The following is a 19,795-nucleotide window of genomic DNA, read 5'->3' as shown; positions in this document are numbered from 1 at the left end:
AAATGCCGATAGTGGGATGGTTAGTGAAGCCCAAGCTATGGTGGTCTCAGATTGAGATGAGGAACTTATTGGGAATTGGAGTAAGGTCACTCTTGCCGTGCTTTTAGCAAAGAGACTGGTGGTTTTGAGCTGTGCTCTAGAGATCTATGAAACTTTGAACTTCAGAGGATGATTTAAGGTTTCTGGCAGAAGAAATTTCTAAGCAGGGAAGTATTAAAGTTGTAGCCTGGCTGCTTGTAAAAACCTAAACTTATTTAGATAAACAAAGAAATTACCTGAAACTAGAGCTATATTTAAAAGGCAAACAGATGATAATAAACTTTTGGAAAATATGCAGCCAGTCTATGCAGTAGAAAAGAAAAACCAGGGGTGGAGCAAGATGGCCGAATAGGAAGAGCTCCAGTCTCCAACTCCCAGCACGAGCGACACAGAAGACCGGTGATTTCTGCATTTTCAACTGAGGTACTGGGTTCATCTCACTGGGGAGTGCCGGACGATCGGTGCTGGTCAGCTGCTGCAGCCCGACCAGCGAGAGCTGAAGCAGGGCGAGGCATTGCCTCACCTGGGAAGCTCAAGGGGGAAGGGAATCCCTTTTCCTAGCCAGGGGAACTGAGACACACAACACCTGGAAAATCGGGTAACTCCCACCCCAATACTGCGCTTTAAGCAAACAGGCACACCAGGAGATCATATCCCACACCTGGCCGGGAGGGTCCCACACCCATGGAGCCTCCCTCATTGCTAGCACAGCAGTCTGTGATCTACCGGCAAAGCCGCAGCGAGCCTGGGGGAGGGGCGCCCGCCATTGCTGAGGCTTAAGTAGGTAAACAAAGCTGCTGGGAAGCTCGAACTGGGTGGAGCTCACAGCAGCTCAAGGAAACCTGCCTGTCTCTGTAGACTCCACCTCTGGGGACAGGGCACAGTAAACAATAACAAATGCAGCAGAAACCTCTGCAGACGCAAACGACTCTGTCTGACAGCTTTGAAGAGAGCAGTGGATCTCCCAACACGGAGGTTGAGATCTGAGAAGGAACAGACTCCCTGCTCAAGTGGGTCCCTGACCCCTGAGTAGCCTAACTGGGAGACATCCCCCACTAGGGGCAGTCTGACACCCCACACCTCACAGGGTGGAGTACACCCCTGAGAGGAAGCTTCCAAAGCAAGAATCAGACAGGTACACTTGCTGTTCAGAAATATTCTATCTTCTGCAGCATCTGCTGCTGATACCCAGGCAAACAGGGTCTGGAGTGGACCTCAAGCAATCTGCAACAGACCTACAGGGTCCTGACTGTTAGAAGGAAAACTATCAAACAGGAAGGACACCTACACCAAAACCCCATCAGTACATCACCATCATCAAAGACCAGAGGCAGATAAAACCACAAAGATGGGGAAAAAGCAGGGCAGAAAAGCTGGAAATTCAAAAAATAAGAGCGCATCTCCCCCGGCAAAGGAGCGCAGCTCATCGCCAGCAACGGATCAAAGCTGGACAGAGAATGACTTTGACGAGATGAGAGAAGAAGGCATCAGTCCATCAAACTCCCTAACTCATTTTATGAGGCCAACATCATCCTGATACCAAAGCCTGGCAGAGACACAACAAAAAAAGAGAATTTTAGACCAATATCCCTGATGAACATCGATGCAAAAATCCTCAATAAAATACTGGCAAACGGGATTCAGCAACACATCAAAAAGCTTATCCACCATGATCAAGTGGGCTTCATCCCTGGGATGCAAGGCTGGTTCAACATTCGCAAATCAATAAACATAATCCAGCATATAAACAGAACCAAAGACAAGAACCACATGATTATCTCAATAGACGCAGAAAAGGCTTTTGACAAAATTCAACAGCCCTTCATGCTAAAAACGCTCAATAAATTCGGTATTGATGGAACGTACCTCAAAATAATAAGAGCTATTTATGACAAACCCACAGCCAATATCATACTGAATGGGCAAAAACTGGAAAAATTCCCTTTGAAAACTGGCACAAGACAGGGATGCCCTCTCTCACCACTCCTATTCAACATAGTGTTGGAAGTTCTGGCTAGGGCAATNNNNGGATGTAAAGGACCTCTTCAAGGAGAACTACAAACCACTGCTCAGTGAAATAAAAGAGGACACAAACAAATGGAAGAACATACCATGCTCATGGATAGGAAGAATCAATATCGTGAAAATGGCCATACTGCCCAAGGTAATTTATAGATTCAATGCCATCTCCACCAAGCTACCAATGAGTTTCTTCACAGAATTGGAAAAAACTACTTTAAAGTTCATATGGAACCAAAAAAGAGCCCGCATCTCCAAGACAATCCTAAGTCAAAAGAACAAAGCTGGAGGCATCACGCTACCTGACTTCAAACTATACTACAAGGCTACAGTAACCAAAACAGCATGGTACTGGTACCAAAACAGAGATATAGACCAATGGAACAGAACAGAGTCCTCAGAAATAATACTACACATCTACAGCCATCTGATCTTTGACAAACCTGAGAGAAACAAGAAATGGTTAAAGGATTCTCTATTTAATAAATGGTGCTGGGAAAATTGGCTAGCCATAAGTAGAAAGCTGAAACTGGATCCTTTCCTTACTCCTTATATGAAAATTAATTCAAGATGGATTAGAGACTTAAATGTTAGACCTAATACCATAAAAATCCTAGAGGAAAACCTAGGTAGTACCATTCAGGACGTAGGCATGGGCAAAGACTTCATGTCTAAAACACCAAAAGCAACGGCAGCAAAAGCCAAAATTGACAAATGGGATCTAATTAAACTAAAGAGCTTCTGCACAGCAAAAGAAACTACCATCAGAGTGAACAGGCAACCTACAGAATGGGAGAAAATTTTTGCAATCTACTCATCTGACAAAGGGCTAATATCCAGAACCTACAAAGAACTCAAACAAATTTACAAGAAAAAAAAAAACAACGCCATCAAAAAGTGGGCAAAGGATATGAACAGACATTTCTCAAAAGAAGACATTCATACAGCCAACAGACACATGAACAAATGCTCATCATCACTGGCCATCAGAGAAATGCAAATCAAAACCACAATGAGATACCATCTCACACCAGTTAGAATGACGATCATTAAGAAGTCAGGAAACAACAGGTGCTGGAGAGGATGTGGAGAAATAGGAACACTTTTACACTGTTGGTGGGATTGTAAACTAGTTTAACCATTATGGAAAACAGTATGGCGATTCCTCAAGGATCTAGAACTAGATGTACCATATGACCCAGCCATCCCATTACTGGGTATATACCCAAAGGATTATAAATCATGCTGCTGTAAAGACACATGCACACGTATGTTTATTGTGGCACTATTCACAATAGCAAAGACTTGGAATCAACCCAAATGTCCATCAGTGACAGATTGGATTAAGAAAATGTGGCACATATACACCATGGAATACTTCGTGGCCATAAAAAAGGATGAGTTTGTGTCCTTTGTAGGGACATGGATGCAGCTGGAAACCATCATTCTTAGCAAACTATCACAAGAACAGAAAACCAAACACCGCATGTTCTCACTCATAGGTGGGAACTGAACAATGAGATCACTTGGACTCAGGAAGGGAAACATCACACACTGGGGCCTATCATGGGGAGGGGGGAGGGGAGAGGGATTGCATTGGGAGTTATACCTGATGTAAATGACGAGTTGATGGGTGCAGCACACCAACATGGCACAAGTTTTACATATGTAACAAACCTGCACGTTATGCACATGTACCCTACAACTTAAAGTATAATAATAATAAATAAATTTAAAAAAAAAAAAAAAAAAGAAAAACCAATTTTCTGGGGAGGAATTCAAAGCTGCAAAACTTTACCTAAGAAAAGAACAACGAAATGTTAATAGCCAAGACAATGTGTAAAATGCCCACAGGGTATTTCAGAGACCTTCATGGTAGCCCCTCCCATCACAGGTTCAGACGGCTAAGATGGAAATGGTTTTCTGGGCCACACCCAGGGCCCAGCTGCCCTGTACAACCTCAGGACATGGTATCTTGTGTCCCAGATGCTCTAGCTTAAGCCGTGACTAGAAGGGGGCAAGGTACAGCTCAGGCCATTTATCAGAGGGTGTAAGCCCCAAGCCTTGGTGGTTTCCATGTGGTGTTGGGCCTGTGGGTACACAGAAGACAAAAGTTGAGATTTGGGAGCCTCCACCTAGATTTCAGAGGATGCAAAAATATTTCTGCCCAGAGGTCCAGGCAGAAATGTACTGCAGGGGAGGAGTCAAAATGAGAACCTCTACTAGTGCAGTAGAGAGGAGAAATGTGGGGTTGAAGTCCCCACACAGAGCCCCCACTGGGGCACTGCCTAGTGGAGCTGTGAGAAGAGGGCCACCTTCCTCCAGACCCCAGAATAGTAGATCCACTGATAGTTTGTACCACGCACATGGAAAAGCTGCAGACACTCAATGCCAGCCCATAAAAGCGGCTACACAGGCTGTACTCTGCAGAGCCACAGGAACTGAGCTGCTTAAGGCCTTGGGTGCTCATCTCTTGCATTACAGTGGCCTGGATGTAAGACATGAAGTCAAAGGAGATTATTTCCATGCTTTAAGATATAATGACTGGGCCGGGTGCAGTGGCTCATGTCTGTAATCCTATCAGTTTGGGAGGCTGAGGCGGGTGAATCACTTGATGTCAGGAGTTCAAAACCAGCATGGCCAATATGGTGAAACTCTGTCTCTACTAAAAATATAAAAAAATACAAAAAAATTAGATGGACATGGTGGCAGACACCTGTAATCCAAGCCACTCATGAGGCTGAGAAAGGAAAATAGCTTGAACCCGGGAGGTGGAGGTTGCAGTGAGCTGAGATCGTTCCACTGCACACCAGCCTGGCAACAGAGTGCACATCTCAAAAAACAACAACAAATATATATGTGTGTGTGTGTGTGTGTATAAATATATAATGACTGCCCTTCTGTGTTTTGGACTTGCATGGAGCCTGTAGCCCTTTTATTTTGATCAATTTCTCCTGTTTGGAATAGGAACATTTACCCAATGTCTGTACCTCCATTGTATCCTGGAACTAACTAAGCTGTTTTTATTTTACAGGCTCATAGATGAAAGGCACTTGCCTTGTCTCCGATGAGAGTCTGGACATACATGGACTTTTGAGTTAATGCTGGAATGAGTTAAGACTTTGCAGGACTGTTGGTAACACATGGTTAGTTGTGAAATGTGAGAAGGACATGGGATTTGGAAGGGGGAAGGTTGGAATGACAGGATTTGGCCTTGTGTCTCCACTGAAATCTCATGTTGAATTGTGATCTCAGTGTTGGAGGAGGGGCCTGGTGGGGAGTGATTAAATCACAGAGGAGGACTTTCCCCTTGTTGTTGCCTTGATAATCAGTGAGTTCTCACAAAATATGCTTGTTGGAAAGTGTGCAGCACTTCCCCTTTTACACTCTCTCTCTCTCCTGTTACCATGTGAAGAAGGTACTTGCTTCCCCTATACCTTCTGCCATGATTTTAAGTTTCCTGAGGCCCCCCTAATCATGCTTCCTGTACAACCTGAAGAACTGTGAGTCAGTTAAACCTCTTTTCTTCATTAATTACTCATTCTTGGGTAGTTCTTTATAGCAGTGTGAGAACAGACTAATACAAAGTGACTATGCATATTTGTGTACAAGTTTTTTTGTGGCCATATGTTTCATTCCTCTTGGGTAAGTACCTCTGAGTGGACATTCATCTTCTTAGCAATTTTGTGGAATTTGTCTTGGCAATTTTATTTTGGTTTTCAGTGTAGAAATTGCAGACACCTTTTATTATCATGAATATTTTATATATTTTGATGTTATTACAGACAGCACTGGTTTATCCATCTTATTTTTTCATTTATTCATTGCTAGTATGCAGAGTATACAACTGATTTTTTTTTTTCAAATTTTAAATTCAAGGGGTATATATGCACTTTTCTTACCTGGGTACATTGTGTGGTGCTGAAGTTTAGACTTCTAATGATCCTGTCACCCAAGTAGTGAACAAAATGCCCAATAGGTAGCTTTTCAACCATTGCCCCTTCTACCCCACTTTAGAAATCTCTAGTGTTTATTCTTTTCATCTTTGCATCTGTGTGTACCTATCTGGAAGTAATATTTCTTAGAAACTCAAATGTAGGAAGGGTTTTATAATATATACAGAAGTAAAATATATCTATAAGATAAAAGAAAGGGATAAATGGAAACCTATTATTTTAAGGTTCTTACATTATACATGAAAGATTTAACATTATTAATAATTCCAAATAGATTGTTGTAAATTGAACATGCATATTTTAATCCTTATAACAACCACTGACATAAACTAAGAGATGTAAGTTAAAAGCCAATAAAGGAAATACAATGAGGTTTAATCTAAAATAAAGCAGGAAAAGAGGGAAAAGGAACACAGGACAGATGGAACCAATAGAAAACAAAATAATGAGAGTAGAATTACACTCAACCATATCAATATGGCATTAAATATTAATTGCTTGTATTTTAGGCTAAAGAACTGTATATAGTTTTTATTGGGATGAATTTTGCTGGTAAAAATTCTCTCAAATTTTGTTTGAATTAAAATGTCTTCATTTTTATTTTATTTTTGAAGGAAATTTTTCATTTTTGAAGGAAAATTCAAGGATGACAGATTCTTTCTCTCCTTTAGGCAAGTTAAATATGTTATTCTGTCATCTGCTGGTTCGCATTGTTTTTAATAATAAGTCAGCTGCATTTTGTCAATTCCCCTCTATATAAAGTTCTTTTTGTACTTTTTAAGATACGGTATCCTTGCTTTTTAGCATTTTTCCAAGATGTACCTCTGTGTGTGTGTGTGTTTGTATGTGTGTGTATGCACACTTATTTTGTTTGGAGTCTGTTTAGCTTCATAGGTCTGAAGATTATTAATTTTCATCACATTTTAACATGTTTAGTCATTATTTAAAAAATTTTTTCTACCTCAATCTATTCTCATTCTAGAACCCTAATGACATGCATATTAGACTACAATTTTATATTGTCTAATATGTTACTAAGTTTCTGTTGATTTGAAATGTTTTATCACTTTATCTCAATTTGGCAAATTTCCATTGCCCTGTGTCATATTCAACATTCATTTCTTCTAAGTGTTCTATTTGCTATGTGTCCATTCTGTGATTTTTTTTTCTTCAGATACTTTGTTAAGAACTGGAATATTACCTTACTTCTTTTTTTATCATTTTCTTTTTCTGCTGAGAATCCCTCATCCATTCACTCATTTTAACTGTCATTTTCTTTAAATCCCTGAACATATTTATAATCACTATTTTGAAGTCTCTGCCTTCTAGTCCCAATGTCTGTGTCATCTGTTTATCTCTGTCAGTTGTTTTATTTCCTGCTTATACTTTGCATTTCTTGTTTCTCCATGTTGAGTTATTTTTAATTCTATACTGAACATTTTACATCCTATCTTGCTGAATTGGGGAAATTACCTTGTTTTAAAAGAGTAAGTTCTTTTAAAGAGTTTTTCTGCCGTATTAGTTTTAAAGAGTATGCATTCTTTTAAATAGCTTTTTTACTGGCGTATCAGTTTTCCCTTTTCAATTTTGTTTTTAAGCTTTGTTGTGGACGGTCTAGAATAGTGGTTACTTTTAACTAATGTAGACCTTATTTTAATGCATGGTCTTTTTGGGATACTACATTTGGGGTGTACAGCAAGGTTCTTCTCTCTAGTTGGCTAAAATTTCAACATTTCCTAGCAGAGGATAACCTGTAGAGTCTCTTTCAACTCAAAATCTGCCAGTAGCTTTTCTTGGCCTCGTGGATTCTAACTTTAAGCATGCCTACCTTACTTTTTAGCCAAATACTCAAGGGTACTTTCATAAAGATTATGGAGCATTCACGGCACAGCTTCTCCTAACCTAGTACCCTAACCCACAAATTTACGCACTTTCTGCAACCCTAAATCCAGTCTTTACATCCTATGCCCAGCAAAACTGAAGCTTTGTGTTTTGGCTTCACTTCAGTGTCATGATATGGAAAAATTCCTCCTGGCAGAAAGATAGCATAAATATAGAACTCACGTCATGTACATCCCTCTTTTCTCAAGGATTACTGTTCTATTGTGTGTATGTAGTGCCTAAAATTAATTGCTTAATATATATTGTCTAGTTTTATAGTTATTTTAGAGAATAGAGTAAGTTCAATTTCTATAACTTCATCACAGCCAAAATAAAATTTATTTCTATGCTGTTTTCTATACTATGTCCAATTTAATCTCATTAGGAGACTTGAGTGACCAAAAGCAATCTGTCTGTATTGGTTAAGAACATAAACCTTGGATGCAGCATTTCTAAGCTCAAATCTTGTGTGGCCATTTCTCAGTTGTAATACTTGGGCAAGTTACCTAGTTTTCTTGGGCCTCAGTTTTCTCATTTGTAAAATGACCATCATGATACTTCTGAATTCTAAAAGTTCTAGTGAAAGTTAAATAAATTAATATATTATGGGGACATCAGCAAGATGACTGACTAGAGATGCCTAGTATTCATCCGCCACCCCCCAAACCAAAAAAGAAAGGGCCAAGGCAATGAGTAAACAGTTAAGATTTGATTGGTGTGTTGAAGGGAGAGCACTATAGTGTAGCAAGGGAGTGGAGATGCACCTATGGCTATTGGAAGTTCAGGAGGGCAGCATAGGGGCACCCAGCCTCTGTAGCCCCTGCCTAGATCAGATCTACCTAGAGTCTGGAGGGACTTCCCATTGCTGGGAAAAGGTAAGCAGAAGATCTCCACTAGCCCCTATTGTCACTGGAAAGACCTACAGTCATTATAACAGAAAAATCTCACAGTCATAGCAAGTCATAATCTAAGTAAAGAGCTTCCAGGAACTCATGGAACTGCATTGCCCCAGATTAGGAGCACAAAGTGTGCACTCCCTACACTCCACCCACCCCATGTAAGTCAAGCTGCTGCAGCAAAGTACCGTCTTGAGAGCAGAGACCTCTGGAGTGTACCTTGCTCTGGAGTCCAGTAGCCACTGCAACTCTCCAGCACTGGAGCTTCATATTCCACCAAGCCTACCCAGGTGGCTAAACTCCACATTCCCAGAGGCACAAAGCCTTGACCCAGGATCAGATGTGACTCTGATCCTGTATTGCAGGGAAACCAATCCTGATCACTGCACTTCTAGTCAAAGAAATAATCTGGCAGTACCACCCTGGATGAACCTCCTTTTCAGCTGGCCAAACTGCTGACCACTGTTCCTCAAGCAGGAGAGGCCTCTGAGCCTCCAAGCAACTGATAGGCCCCCAATGACTGCATACCTATGATCAAGACCTGAGAAATAGCCCACAGCAACCCTGCTCCACAACCCCCAGACAAGCCCTTGGCCTGCCTATATAAAAGATATATAGAACAACCAGAAAAATGTAAATAAAATGGCAAAAGTATGTTCTCATGTATCCATAATAACATTGAATATAAATGGATTAAATTCCACATTTAATATATTAGATTGACTTTTTTTTTTAAAATGACCCAACTATATGCTGCCTACAAGAAACTCACTTCACCTGTAAATACATACACAGACTGAAAGTGAGGGGAAGGAAAAAGATATTTTATGCAAACAGAAACCAAAAGTGAGCAGGAGTAGCGTACTTATGTCAAGCATAACAAACTTCAAGTTAAAAGCTGTAAAAAGACACAAAGAAGGATATTGTGTAACAATAATGGGATTGATTCAGCAAGAGAATATAATCATTGTAAGTATATATGTACCCAACACAGGAACACCCAAATATATAAAGCAAATATTATTAAAACTAAAGGAAGAGGTAGATACCAATACAATAATAGTTGAAGACTGCAATATCTCGCTCTCAGCACTGGACAGATCATCTGGACAAAAAATCCACAAAAAGCATTGGATTAAAACTGCACCAAACACCAAATAGTCTTAACAGACATTTATAGAACACTTCACCAATAGCCTGAGAAAACACATACTTTTTCTGAGCATACAGAACATTTTCCAGGGTTAACTATATGTTAGGACACAAAACAAATGTGAAAATATTTTTAAACATTGAAATCATATCAAATATATTGTCTGGCCACAAGTAGACTACAATCTGACCAAAAGTAGACATTAATACCAAGAGAAATACTTGACACTACACAAATACATGGAAATTAGGCAACATGCTCCTGAGTTATCAATGAGTAAAAGAGGAAATTAAGAATAAAATTTAAAATGTCTTGAAACAAATGAAAATATAAACAAAATCTATGGGGCACAGCAAAAGCAGTATTAACAGGCAGATTTATAGCAATAAATGTTCACATCAGAAAACTAAAACATTTTCAAACAAACAACCTTATGATGCATCTCAAGGTACTAGAAAAGCAAAAGCAAACCAAGCCTAAATTTAGGAGAAGGAAAGAAGCAATAAAGTTTAGAAGAGAAATAAAAAATTGAGACAAAAAATGTAAAAGGTCAACAAAACATAACTTTATTTTTGAAAAGATAAACAAAAGTGACAAATCGTTAGCTAGACAAACAAAGAAATATCCAAGACCAGATGGCTTCTACCCTCTGAATTCTACCAAACATTTAAAGGAGAATTAAGACCAATTCTTTTTGTACTATTTCAAAAAAAAAAAGAAAGCAAAATTTTCAAATTAGCAAATAGTATTTGTACATATTAATCAGGTATATAGTGATGTTTCAATTCATATGGTATATAGCTAAGGGTAACTAGAATATTCATCATCTCAAACATTTATCATTTCTTTGTGTTGAAAACAATCATTATCTTCCCTCTAGCTACTTGAAACTATGTAATATATTGTTGTTAACTACAGTTATCCAACGTTGGTATAGAACACTAGACATTATTCCTCCTATCTAGCTGTGCACATTGACTGGAAAAATTAATATTGTTAAAATGACAATACTACCTAAAGCAGTCTACAAATTTAATGCAATCCTTATCAAAATACCAATTATATTCTTCACAGAAGTAGGAACAACAATCCGAAAAATTGTATGACACCACAAAAGACCCTGAATAGTCAAAGCAATCCTGAGTGAAAAGAACAAAACTGGAGGTATCACACTACAAGACATCAAAATATAATACAAAACTATAGTAACAAAACTGGATAATAGTGGCATAAAAGCAAACACATAGACCAATGGAACAGAATAGATGACCCAGATATTAATCTACATCTCTACAGCAAAATGATTTTTGACAGTGGTGCCAAGATCACTCGTTGTTTAAATGACCATCTATATCTTCAACACATGGTGCTGAAAAAAAAACTAGATGCCCACTTCTTACCCTATACAAAAATCAACTCAAAATGGATTACAAAAAATAAAAATATTTAAAAAAAATGGATTACAGACCTAAATGTAAGACCTCAAATGATAAAAACTATTAGAGGAAATTATATGGGAAGTGCTTCAGGACATTGGTTGGAGAAAAGGTTTATGAATAAGACCTCAAAAGCATAGGCAACAAGAACAAAAATAAACAAATGAGATTATATCAAACTAAAAAGCTTCTGTGCAGCAAAGGAAACAACCAAAAGAGTAAAAAGACAACCTACAGAATGGAAGAAAATTCTGCAAACTACTCATCTAACAAAAGATTAATATTCAGAATATACAAGGAACTCAAACATCTCAACAGCAAAAAAAGTCTTATTTTTAAAATGGGAATCTGATCTGAATAGACATTTATCAAAAGAAGACATGCAAATGGCCAATAAGTATATGAAGATATGCTCAGCATCACTAATCATCAAGGAAAAGCAGATCAAAAACCACTAGGAGGTATCAACTCTCCCCAGTTAGAATGGCTATTATCAAAAATACAAAAAAAGATAACAAATGCTGGTGAGAATGTGGTAAAGGGGTACTCTTATGTTGGTGTGAATGTAAACTAGTGTGGAGAACAGTATGGGTGTGCCTCAAGAAAACTACAAATAGAACTACCAAACAATCCAGCAATCCCACTACTAGGCATTTGTCCACAAAAAAAGGGAAATCATACTGAAGCTACATTAATATCCACATGTTTATTACAGTTGTATCCACAATAGCCAAGATATGGAATCAACCTAGGTGTCCAACAACAGATGAGTGGATAAAGTGGATATGGAATACTATTCAGTGGAATACTATTCAGCCATAAAGAAATGAATTCCTGTTATTTTCAGCAACATGGATGGAAACGGAGGACATATGTTATGTGATTTAAACTAGGAAAAGAAAATAAAACACTGCATGTCCTCACTCATTTTGATTTCACAGAAGTAAAAAGTAGACAGAGGATACCAAAGACTGGGAGTAGAAGGGGAAAGGGAGGAATAAGGGTACTTTTGTTAAAGGATACAAAAGTACAGCTAAATAGGAGGAATAAGGTCTTGTGTTCTATACCACTGTTGTGTAACTGTATTTAACAACATTATATTGTATAGTTTCAAGTAGCTAGAGGGGAGATACTGAATGTTTTCAACACAAATAAATGATAAATGTTTGATATGTTGAATATTCTAGTTACCCTTAGCTATATACCATATGAATTGAAACATCACTATGTACTCTATTAATACATACAAATATTATTTGCTAATTTGAAAAAATTGTTTAATTCAGAAAAAAAACTTTGCAGAATATGAGCCATCACAGCTCATTAGCTTAATTCTGTTAGATAAAAGGCTTCCCTCATGGTACTAAAATTGTTTGCTACTTTGATGTGTTGCAATAGTTGTGAGTTTTATTTTCAGGTTTAACTACTATGTGGGGTATTTTAAACACATATGTGAACTTGGACTTTTCCTTGAAGAGACTAAGTATAATTAAATGGTCTGCCCATGAAAATTTGTTAAAGCCTTACAACACAGTTTCATTAAAATCTAAGAACTCTAAATTATGTATTTGACAACTCAGAAGAAAAACACAAATACAAATGAAATGTAAGAACTTTATTTTAAAAGTTGATAAAACTCAAATACAAAATTTTACCTGTAATTTAGAAAGATACCTTGGGACATTTCAGTAACACAAGTGATAAATTACAGACTCTTGATGTGGATACTTTGGTCATATTTGAGTTTATTTTGTTAAAGTATTGAGATAAAATTGAGATTAAAAATTAATGGAAACAAAAATAAAATAAAACCAAAAATAAAACCAAAAAACAAACAAACAAAAAAACTCGAAAATTAAATATGAAACCAAAGTGTTAAATATGAGTAATAAAATAAAAAGAAATTATTCTGGGCATTGAAAAATAAATAGTAAAAGTGAAATATTTCAATCATAACAAAAATGGAATTCATTAAGAAGAGGAGACTAATCATTTCACAATGTATATATATATAAAAAAATCATCTTGTACACCTTAAATACATGTAATTTTGTCAATTATATCTCAATAAAGCTGAAAACAATAAAATTGCAAATGAAAGGAATTTATGAGCTTTGAAGTTATTTAATAATTGGTTAAATGAATTATATAAACTTATTGAAATATATTCAAATTTCTTTCTCATTTGATCTCAAACTGTTTTGATAAAGATGACATAAAACTCAATACATAATTACAATGAGTAGATTGGTAACTGAATGCCTTCAATTCTAAGACTATAAGATTAGTAATTGTGTAAGAAAGCTTGGAATGTGATGAAATGCCTATGTAAAAAATATTTGAGAGAGCCTTCTGAAATTTGACAAAAATACTATGTATATACACACATACACATAGCCACACATATATAAATATATATACACATACATACATGTATATTGGTTATGTACTTTTATATAGCCAATTATATATAGTCAGAGTTTAAACTGTGAAAAGGTATAAAGTTTCTAAACTATCACTAATAAAAATAAATACTGATGAATCACACTATAGAAAATACTAAATGATATTTCTATCTCTCTTTAGAAAATATTACAAACTATTCTTATATGAAGAGACCATTAAGGGGTATACAGCCATAAATTGTAAGAAAAAAAGTATGAAGAGGTGTGCCTGACAGTTAATTAATAAAATATATATAATTGAAGAACTCAAATGTTGTAATTACTCATTACTACCCAATCTTCTACAGACCAATAAAAATCATAAACACAGGCAAATTGTTACTACCACGAGTTTGTTACATATATGATTATGTCCCTATGTTCTGTTTTTCAGTGAGAATTTCTTGCAACAAAAAGAAAAAATAAGTAAATTGGCATAAAGGCTAGCAGCAAATTAGACAGTAGTTTGTTGCTTGGTATTTCTTTTCTCCTAGTCTTCTACAAATGGGTAAGCAAGTATATTCCATATATTTATGGTCAAGGTGGGAGGAAGATACCAACCATTTTACTAAGTATTAGCTCAAACATCTTCTATAGAACAAATAAATGCTGAAATTTAATGAAGATTCTAATCTGTGCCAAAGCAATACAGAGTTTGTACTTTTGTCTGAGAATTAGGCATTGGTTTATCTCATCTATTGCCTTATATCACAAGTTACCTTGGTGGCTAAGCCTTTAGAAAAAAAAGTCCTACGTAGATGCCTCTTCAACTTTTAATTGTACCCCTGACTGCGTTTAATTTCTTATCATGTAGTTGATTCCTTATTTAAGTTCTCTTCTCACACCAGGACAACATACCTCCCCACGGAAAATTGGAATACAAGTGTTTATCCCTTCTAGGTTATTACAAACTTTTGCACCTCAACTTTCAGGTGGTTGCCACTAGAGTCTTCACTACTCTGGCTCCCTCTGCCCCTTAAAAAGGGAAAGAATTAGTTCTATTCCTTTTGGAAATGGGGAAATAGATGTTTTTGTTCATTTACCAGTGCTGCAGCCAGGTTACCTCTTAAAATACCTGATGATTATTACAACTTCACATAATAAATGTGAGATTATTTTTTCCTCCAAAGATCATCCACTCCATTGTACTTGAGACAAATGGAAGAAACAATCTTCTATTTCTTAACATGACTCTTACATGCTATTTATAAAATAATTCTATTATGCTGAACATACTCATCTTCTGGCCCAGTATCAACCCAAATAAATTGAGAGAACCTCTTCTTGAAACTTGCATATATGAAGAACCATCCTTACATTGTTTCTCAATGCAAGCCTTTGATCTCTCCCCCAACAAGCACATGTGTTTTACTTTACCTAGCTTCAAGTCTCTCCTCTCCAACATCAACTACACCCTTGTAGGTCAAACTTTATATTCTGCCTTTCCTTCTCTTTTGGCTTCCTCCCATCAATACTTAAATATATTTAAGTCTCTCTCATCTAAGAAAAAAAAAAACCCACTAAAATGCCATTGATCCATACGAAACTCCAACCATGTGTTGTGTCTTTCCTGTCTTTTATAGCACAGCCTTTAGAAGAGTTTTCTTTGTACTCTGCAGTCACTTTACATGCACTCATCAATTCATCACTCTCTGGTTGTTGAATCTGTTATATAATATAAGTCATTTTTACCAGGGTAATAGTGGGTAAATCCACTGATCCTTTCTCAGTCTTTTCTGCAGCATTTGGTGCTGTCTAAATGCTCTCTTCCTCTAGGTCTTTGAGTCTGTGTCCTCTTGATTGTCGTCTTACCTTTGGCTGTAATTATGTTTCCTCTCAGGCACCTATACTTCCTCTAATTAAAATACAAGTGTTTCTTGAAGTTTGATCCTAAGCTCGTTCCATAGACAAATTTTGTTTTGTTTTGTTTTGTTTTTGTTTTTTGTTTTTCTTTTTTTGAGACGGAGTCTCGCTCCGTCACCCAGGCTGGAGTGTGGTGGCCGGATCTCAGCTCACTGCAAGCTCCGCCTCCCGGGTTTACGCCATTCTCCTGCCTCAGCCTCCCGAGTAGCTGGGACTGTAGGCGACCGCCACCTCGCCGGCTAGTTTTTTGTATTTTTTTTAGTAGAGATGGGGTTTCACCGTGTTAGCCAGGATGGTCTTGATCTCCTGACCTCGTGATCCGCCCGTCTTGGCCTCCCAAAGTGCTGGGATTACAGGCTTGAGCCACCGCGCCCAGCCGACAAATATTTTATCTCAGAAATTGATTTGCCATCTCCACAGTGCTCTCATTTTTTTCCTTATTCCGTAAGTTTCTTCAGTTTCAGACTAGAAATGCTTACTGAACATTTACGCTTACAAGTTTACAGTCACCTCAAACTTACCAAATCTCAAACTAAAATCATAATTCATTCATGACTGTATCTTCTCATGTCCCCTGTCTCAGTGAGTGTCACCATTGCCTTCCCATTTACCTATATCAGAACCCCGGGCATAATACAGAATTCATTTATCTCCTTCTCCATATTTAACCAATGACTAAAACCTATCAATTCTTCATCCAAGATATCTTACAAATCTGTTCATTGTTCTTAATATTCATCATTATTACTTTATAGATATTGTCATCTTCTAACTAGAAAATAGTAGTATAAATATTAATTCCTTTTCTTGCCTCATTTGGCCCTTCTGATACCTAATGCTGCCCCAAAGATCTTCCATAAATGCGAACTTGTATCTGCTACTCACCAGCTGAAAAGCTTTCCACAACCCCTTCTTGTGATAAGGAAAAGTCCAAACACTTCATCCTACTTACAAGCAGTTTCTGTGGATATGTATGTACTTCTTTAAGTGATTTAGGGATCCCATCCCAAGCACTTTCATTATATCCTATAATTTCCCTGTAAAGGTACATATATTGTTTCCCTATACTATAAATAATAAACAACATGAATACAGTACTTATGCATTCCTTGTTCACCATTGTGTCCCAAATGCTAGGCACAGTGCATGGTATATAAATATTATGTTTATATAATATATGAATGAATGAATGAATGAATATATGCATTAAAAATGACTTAGCAAAACATTTTTAAAATTTCCATGTTCTTCACCATGCCTTTCTTTCTGGCTTTATCACCTCCACATAGCCCAGTATGGTATATTACACAACACATGCAATCAGGGTTTCCAAATGGATTATGTTTTCTGCCACCTCTGTGTCTTTGCACACTTGCCCTTCTCGGAGTGATCCCATAGAGCTTCCTCACATGGACTACTCAGCTGAAACTTCAACTCTTCTAAAAACTAGTTTTTCCAAAAACTCACTGACATGTCATCCACTTGACTTCTGACCCCTGTTGGGCCATTTCTGTGTTAAATCACTTTTCACTACTACTACACAAATAGGATTTTTCTTTTCAAAGCTAGTGATGATATTTTAATATAACTTTTTATCGAATATCTAGCAGAGAAACTAACAAATAAGGACCAATCACTGTTTACTGAATAAAAGAGGGAAGGGGCAATCCTAATGATTCATGATGTTTTAGAGGCCTGATGGGTTAAAAAATTTTAGGCATGACCCTAGATGTCTGAAAGTCAATTCTCGGGAGGACTTAAATCAAATAAAAATTACATACACATTAACTTCCTTTACATTTCATGTTCACTAAGGGTAAATTTTGTTGAACCATTTCTTCACAGTCAACAAAAAGGAACTATTTATATTTTAGATGTGAGCAGTAAATCAGAACCTCTAAGAAATCTTACTTGATTTGAGTAAACCAAATTAGCTGTACTACCTTTATTCCATGAATAGAATTTCTGCCACCAACTACATTTACATCAGATAAAATGAAAGGTGAGGGTTTCATTTATTCAACTACTCACCTGTTCCTCAGCAAGAACTTAATATCAACCCATTTTTTTGGAAAAAAAAAATTTTGATTTAATTTTAAAGTATTTCAATATTTCCAGTTTTCAAATAATATTTTAACAATATTTGATGCCCTAAAAGCTAAAACAAAATGTATACAATAACATACACATGAAATAGGATAGTCTTGAGATTTCTCTGAATCTCAAAACTAATTAATGAAGGTTTTACAAGTCAGAAAATAATTATTACTTGAGTTCTTAAAAAATAGAAGCAAAACAAAGTTGCAACAATATTTTTTTTCTAACATACAAGGGCAATTGTTATTCATTGCTTTCTTGAAGCAGTTGATGCATCTTTGGCATGATTAATTTTTCTTGACAGCTATATCATTTTTTTTAAATTTATTATTATTATACTTTAAGTTGTAGGGTACATGTACATAACGTGCAGGTTTGTTACATATGTATACTTGTGCCATGTTGGTGTGCTGCACCCATCAACTCGTCATTTACATCAGGTATAACTCCCAATGCAATCCCTCCCCCCTCCCCCCTCCCCATGATAGGCCCCAGTGTGTGATGTTTCCCTTCCTGAGTCCAAGTGATCTCATTGTTCAGTTCCCACCTATGAGTGAGAACATGCAGTGTTTGGTTTTCTGTTCTTGTGATAGTTTGCTAAGAATGATGGTTTCCAGCTGCATCCATGTCCCTACAAAGGACACAGACTCATCCTTTTTTATGGCCACGAAGTATTCCATGGTGTATATGTGCCACATTTTCTTAATCCAATCTGTCACTGATGGACATTTGGGTTGATTCCAAGTCTTTGCTATTGTGAATAGTGCTGCAATAAACATACATGTGCATGTGTCTTTATAGCAGCATAATTTATAATCCTTTGAGTATATACCCAGTAATGGGATGGCTGGGTCATATGGTACATCTAGTTCTAGATCCTTGAGGAATCGCCATACTGTTTTCCATAATGGTTGAACTAGTTTACAATCCCACCAACAGTGTAAAAGCGTTCCTATTTCTCCACATCCTCTCCAGCACCTGTTGTTTCCTGACTTTTTAATGATTGCCATTCTAACTGCTGTGAGATGGTATCTCATTGTGGTTTTGATTTGCATTTCTCTGATGGCCAGTGATGATGAGCATTTTTTCATGTGTCTGTTGGCTGTATGAATGTCTTCTTTTGAGAACTGTCTGTTCATATCCTTTGCCCACTTTTTGATGGGGTTTGTTTTTTTCTTGTAAATTTGTTTGAGTTCTTTGTAGGTTCTGGATATTAGCCCTTTGTCAGATGAGTAGATTGCAAAAATGTTCTCCCATTCTGTAGGTTGCCTGTTCACTCTGATGGTAGTTTCTTTTGCTGTGCAGAAGCTCTTTAGTTTAATGAGATCCCATTTGTCAATTTTGGCTTTTGCTGCCATTGCTTTTGGTGTTTTAGACATGAAGTCTTTGCCCATGCCTATGTCCTGAATGGTACTACCTAGGTTTTCCTCTAGGATTTTTATGGTATTAGGTCTAACATTTAAGTCTCTAATCCATCTTGAATTAATTTTCATATAAGGAGTAAGGAAAGGATCCAGTTTCAGCTTTCTACTTATGGCTAGCCAATATTCCCAGCACCATTTATTAAATAGGGAATCCTTTCCCCATTTCTTGTTTCTCTCAGGTTTGTCAAAGATCAGATGGCTGTAGATGTTTGGTATTATTCCGGAGGACTCCGTTCTGTTCCATTGGTCTATATCTCTGTTTTGGTACCAGTACCATGCTGTTTTGGTTACTATAGCCTTGTAGTATAGTTTGAAGTCAGGTAGCGTGATGCCTCCAGCTTTGTTCTTTTGACTTAGGATTGTCTTGGAGATGCGGGCTCTTTTTTGGTTCCATATGAACTTTAAAGCAGTTTTTTCCAATTCTGTGAAGAAACTCATTGGTAGCTTGATGGGGATGGCATTGAATCTATAAATTACCTTGGGCAGTATGGCCATTTTCACGATATTGATTCTTCCTATCCATGAGCATGGTATGTTCTTCCATTTGTTTGTGTCCTCTTTTATTTCACTGAGCAGTGGTTTGTAGT

The sequence above is a fragment of the Theropithecus gelada genome, chromosome 2 (genome assembly GCF_003255815.1).
Source record: "Theropithecus gelada isolate Dixy chromosome 2, Tgel_1.0, whole genome shotgun sequence".
NCBI classification, from domain to species: domain Eukaryota; kingdom Metazoa; phylum Chordata; class Mammalia; order Primates; family Cercopithecidae; genus Theropithecus; species Theropithecus gelada.
Note: the sequence above shows the minus strand (reverse complement) of the source record.